The sequence below is a fragment of the Candoia aspera genome, chromosome 3, assembly GCF_035149785.1.
Source record: "Candoia aspera isolate rCanAsp1 chromosome 3, rCanAsp1.hap2, whole genome shotgun sequence".
Taxonomy (NCBI): Eukaryota; Metazoa; Chordata; class Lepidosauria; order Squamata; family Boidae; genus Candoia; species Candoia aspera.
In genome coordinates, this window is record NC_086155.1 from 115317885 (window position 1) to 115323884 (window position 6000).

At 40.2% G+C, this 6000-nt stretch overlaps 1 protein-coding gene across 3 annotated transcripts in view; it reads right to left on the reverse strand.

The window, feature by feature from the left end:
* The window catches only part of AFAP1 (actin filament associated protein 1), a 62481-nt gene extending 57252 nt beyond the window's left edge, over positions 1-5229 (reverse strand). For all 3 annotated transcript variants that reach the window (XM_063298681.1, XM_063298680.1, XM_063298682.1), the window contains exon 1: positions 5123-5229. The gene's annotated coding sequence lies outside the window, so the exon portion shown is untranslated. The remainder of the gene's footprint in view (positions 1-5122) is intronic.
* Between the last annotated feature and the right edge of the window lie 771 nt (positions 5230-6000).

Consider the following 6000-nt stretch of genomic DNA (forward strand, 5'->3'; position numbering starts at 1 on the left):
AAATATTAGAGACCAGTTCATTGTCTCAGTGTGTTTCCTGGTAGTTAGGACAATTTCAGTCCATATTTCAAAAAAATCTTTACGGTAAGAAAAAGTTTTAGCCAACTTAGCCATTTTAACTCTTTTCTGCCTGGTTCCCTCTAGTATCCATTTGCAACTTTCAGCAAGCCTCAGTTCCTAATATGGGTTTAGTTCCATTTCAGTTGTTTCCCACGAGTATATTATTTAATTATATACTTGTTTTTCAAATCTTACAGCAAAAATAACCAATATTCCAAATCCCTCTGGTCTCCCAATCCCTTTAAAACTTTCTTAAATCAAAATTCTTTTTTTTTTTGCTTTTTACCAAATGTATATTATTTTAAATTCTTAAGTCTTTGTTTAAAACTTCTTAAATTTGAAGAAGGTAAAACTCACCAGGTGTCAAATTAAGCTTGCCGTTTCGAAGGTCTCTAATGCCCATAAAGTGGCTAAACTGAACATTTCCGCATGTGATCAAAGTGTGTTTGGCTTGCTTAGTGCCCTTATGAAAGGCTCCGCCGATGCTTAGAACAAAGATATTGTCTCCCTTGGCTCCTGGTGCTCAAACCGGTGGGAGACTGCTGTTTTACAGTCTCCTTGCAAAAAGCCGCCATTCAGAGCACTCATGAGCAATATCCTGATTTCTCCTTCTCCAGAGAGATTCGAAGGACCAGCCTACTCACCAGTCTTTTGTTCTTCACAGTTTTCATCTCCACTCATTTGCAGACACATCTTCAATCAGCCATGGCTCACACAGGAAGACTGTACTTTTCTTTTCTATTGGCTAAAACCTCACAGTGGCTGCCAACCATAAAAAGATCCTATATAGGAACATTTTAATGAAGTTCCTACACTTGTGTGTAAAACAGCCAAGATTAAACATGAAAATGGTGTGATAAAGAAATAAAGGTCTGATTACCCAAAGAATCACTATAAGAACTGCTTCTGCTTTGAAGATGCTGAAGGTTAGTAAATAATATTTGGTCATCATGCTGTTTTTTTCTCCTCAAGGCTGTGTCTTTTCTGGTCATAGAGTTTGAATGGGATTCTGAAGTTACTATGGGTATTCCCATATACGAACAAAAATATAGTTGGTATGATAAAAGCCCAATTTACAGAGTCCACCTCCTTCAATCAAAACAGTAGTTGAGACTTTACCCCTAAATAACAAAATTAACTGTTTCCAGAACTGTCTGGATAACTGATGTAATTTACACATTTCACATAATTATGCAAATGGCATATGTTACTTCAAATTCCTTAAGGTTAAAATTTTACTCATTACATTATGGCAGTTTAATACACTTAAATAGAACAGGTAGTCATTGAATTATTTCACGTTTATTAGTGCATGAACTCAGTCAAGTAGTAGGTACCTTAACTGTTTTGGAATGTTTTATTTACAATATTCTGATGCTGGTCTACCTGAGCTACCTACAGTATCATCACCAGTGCCTACTGTTTCTGAGTTATCTTCAAGTAAGACGATACAGCAATCAAGATTGCCAGGTTAATAAAGGAAGAGTATAGACTGGTATCTTGACACTGAAGAGCTCGTGTCAGAAAAAGGAAAAACTCAGAATAAACTGAGAAGTGAGGGATGATACAAATAAGAAAAAGTTATTTAGTTCTATTCAAAATAAAAGTAAAAAGAATTGGTATACCAGCTGTTCAATGAAGTTGGTAAACTGGTAACAACAAAGGAAAGATAAACCTACTCATATTTGATTCACTCTTTCCTAACAAAAAGTATGTATTCCATCAGGAAACTGTGAAGATCAAGATGATGAAGCAGGGAAGAAGGTTGACATTATTAAAATATGGCTGGAGAATACCTCTTAGAGTTTAATACTTGGAGACCAGATGACCTGCATACTGGACAACATACTGAAGAAAGTAGCTTATGATTTGGTTGAATCATTAGGTACTATCCTTGAAAAATTTTGGTGAAGTGGCAAAATGATTGGAGGAAAGGCAATGTTCTTCCTGTCTTCAAATGGGGAAAAGGAAAATCCTACTACAGACCAATCGGTCTGACATCACTGTCTGGGAAGATTCTAGAGCAGATCATAAAAATAATGATTGGTAAGCCCCTTAAAAACGATGAAATAAATACCAAATGTTAGCAAGATCAAATCTTTACCAAATTAGTCTTATGTTATTTTTGAAACCAATTCACAGAATCACAACAAAGATGATCAAGGGACAAAAAACCCAAGTCATATAAAAAGAGACTGAAGGAAGTGGGAAAGTTTAATTTTGAGGGGGAAAAACAACCAACTGGGGTGGGAGGAGTACAACAGTATTCTCAAATATCTGAAAGGATGTCATACAGAAGAAAGTCAAAACCAGTTTTCTTCCATTTCAGAGTACTGAACACAGAATAATGGATTTAAGTTACAGGACAGCAGATTCTGACTGACCGTTAGAAAAATCCCTAGCATTAAGAACAGTTCCACCATGGTGGAACCAATTGTCCAGAGAGATGATGTCTTAGTTTATGTTTTCAAGCACAGGCTAGGTATCTGTCTAGGAAGATTTAATTTGAATTTTTGCACTGAGCAGGGATTGGATTTGATAACCTAAATGCTTCTTCCAAATGTTATGGTTCTACCAGAAATCTGTTGCCACCTGAATAGTGAAGAATACAGTATGTATTCAAGTTACAACAGCAAGAATACTCTTGTATTCATTGTATTGTAAATACAATTACAAATGATTATAGGATCTTCCTGTTTAATGAATAAATTATGTTTTTGAACATTAAGTTGAGTCTTCTTGACTACTGATTTACATTTGCTTGAATAAAAAGAAATCTAATCTGACCAAAGTCTGGCTAAAAGTAGAAAATTTTGATTAAATTGCATGCTAACAATATTTAGAGGAGAAGAATTAGGTGTGTTCTAGGGAGGTAAAAACTCTTGCCCATGTATTCCTACAGTGACCCTTAAATGATAACCTGATTCACAATTATTTCTATTTGCTCTCCCCAATTATTTCCACATTTGAGGGTCATACAGATACATTTTCTGTTCTTTATTTTTTAAGGGATGTTAACCCTCCACTCACATTCTGGGTTGCCAAATACCTTTACTGAGCCATACAAATGTGCAAAGTTTGGCTTAGCTTGTTGTTCTATTGTTGCATGATAATTTTTGGGGTAACGGGTTTTCTATAGCAATTTAATTTCCTTTTCTTATTTGTAATGCTGGTCAAAGACTATAATAAACTTCAATTTCAAAGATACCATATGCAAAAGTTGGAACCAACAGTTGAATTTTTAGCACAGATACTATAGCATTTAATGGTTTTCTACTTATTAGGCTTCTTCTTTCATTTGAAGTTTTATTCACTGTAATATCTTTATACAATTGTTTTTACTAGCAATGTTATCTGAATAACTCAGTTTATTATTGCCTTTTGAAATGGAAATTCATTTGTTCCCTTTAGTTGGGAATTATTCACTTTAGTTGGGAATAAATGTAAACTGAATGGAATTTGAGGTAACAAAGTAGAACAAGAACCCCTATTAAAATTTTATTCTATTAGTCTCAGGTATTACAGGTACTGTGCGCACAAAAAAGGCACATGCTCTTTCTCATCATTTTCTAGTTTTTCAGGCTGTGAATGTGGAATGTTTGCTCTATACCTGCCCACCTTGCTCCTGTCCATTCCGCACCTGATGAAGTGATCTTTATGTAAGAAAAGTTATATTCATCCATTACCCTAAAGGTGCTTTGTTCTTCAGCTAATTTTTACAAAATGCTAATGTAACATATCATATTACTAAAGCCAGAAATTAAAATAATTTCCCCCAGAAAATGTTAACATCTGTTCTCCATTAATTTTACTATACTATGCTATGAAGGCTATGATTTTTGCTTAGAACCATCCACTAACAATATATTTTCTTTAAAAATTTGATCTTCCACACTCTGCATTTTAAGATATCCTTTTTCACAGAGGTGGCTACTCTGGCAGTAACCATGCAAATCACAGCCTCTGAAATATTTCTTAATAATATACATGCTAGTAATTTGTTGCATATTGATAATTCAGTTTAAGAAAAAAATCAGATATCCTGGCAAAACTAACTCAGCCGTGTCAAATAACTACAACAGCTATAATACATGTGTTCTTTAGCACAGGCTAGCAGACTATGAGTTCTTTAAAAGTAAAATAACGAAAATAAATGTAAAGGTTATTCAACCAGGTTTTAAAAGAAGTTACAGTATTTCTTATTCTGGTATGCTGAATTCTCCGGAACTTACTTCCTGCAAACATACACAGGACTGTTTGACTTATTCAAGTCTGCATAACTTTAGTCAGTCAAAAATACACCCCATTCCACTTCTAACAGGTTTAATTAACAACTATCTTTTGCTTCTCTATTAAACATTTGCAATAAAAAAATCGAAGGTAAACAAATCAATTCTAGGAGAGCTATGTTTTGCGCTTAGTTATGAATCTGCCTGTGCTACAGTACTGTACAAGTGTGTAACGCACAGATTTGCGCAACATAACATAACCTTTTGGACACTGAGCACAAAGCCTGAGCATCGGTACAATACTATTGAAGCCTGGAGACCACTGCTTGGAAACGGTTTCTCCCTAAACCTCCCCCCCCGCCCCCGCAACACACACTCTTCCCGTCCGCTAGGAAGTTCCGTTCGAAGGACTATCCCTGCGGCAGCCCATCGCGTTTCCACGTCGGTCAGCCTTCCAAATCCCCTGCCAGCCAATCCAACCTACCAGGGCAAGAGGCGGGAGGCTTTCCCGGGCCTGGAGAATTTAGCTAAGAACGTTCCGCGCCCAGTCTGGAACTGTTACATGATGCAATCTGCCTCACAGGCCGAAGGGCAAAATTTGGGCAGAACCCGTCTTGCTTCTAGCCCACCACCCAGAGACTAAGCGCCACAAGCGGGCAGCCTTCGAGCTCGGGGTCTGATCAGGCATTCAGAAGAGAGGCACCCGGCCGTGGTCGTGTGAGGCCGCCTTTTGTCTCCGGGCTTGAAGGCGCCCGGGGAGCAGGTCCCTCCTTCCTGCTCGGCCATGACCAGAGGGAACGGACGCGCTGGGGTTGGAGCGCGCAAGCCCTTACCTGACGCCCGCCTCGCGCCGCTGCCGTAGCCCGGGACAAGGCGAAATGGAATAAAGGAAGCGCCCTGTCTCGGCAGTCTCACCCTGGGTCGGGGAGCGGGACCAAATGGGTCCCCCACCCCGAGTGAAAGCTGCATGAGCCAATGGGCAAGCAAAATTGAGGGAGGGGCGGGGCCGAGAGAACAAAGGAGGGAGGGGGCAGCCCTGAAGAAAAAGTGGTGGTGGGTCTTCGGTATAGCCCTCCCCCATCCACACAGAGACTGGATACGCCCTCGAAGCGCTAGACGTTGCTTGGGACGCGGCCGCCGGCGCCGCGTCCCCTCCCCAACGCCGGGTGGGGGGGCTCATAACCCCTGCAACGGGCCCAGGAAGCAGGGAGCTAGAGTGGAGTGAAGCATGGCTCCTAAGCGCAGGAAGTCCTGGCGTCTCCAGTGGCTTTCGCTTAGTTAGAAGCTGCTGCGTTACCTTGACTTGTGGCATGACCTGAAACTGAGGTGGGAGCCAGGAATACAGCCTGAGTTCATGTTGGGAGAAGGGGTTGCCTTTCAGTCTCGCTGCTGAGATGACAGAAGTAAGGTAGAAATCTGGAAGCTCTTCCAGCACTGCTCTGCTCCGTCTCTGTCGGTCCAAAGCTCCCAAACCTGTTCTCTGATGGGGGCTACACATCCGCCTCCTTTCATCTACACGACTTAATCAAATCCCTCCTTGATTTAAATGGGTCCTAAATAAAGTAGCATCAGGATTTTCCTGATTCCAAAAGGCCTCCCTTAGGCAGAAAGGCTTACTTTTTAAAGGTTTGGCCTGTCCCTACCGCAAGAAGTTAGGCAAAGCAAAGGATTTCCCCATTAGCAGCTGCTCTCTCTCCCCACCCCCACCCCC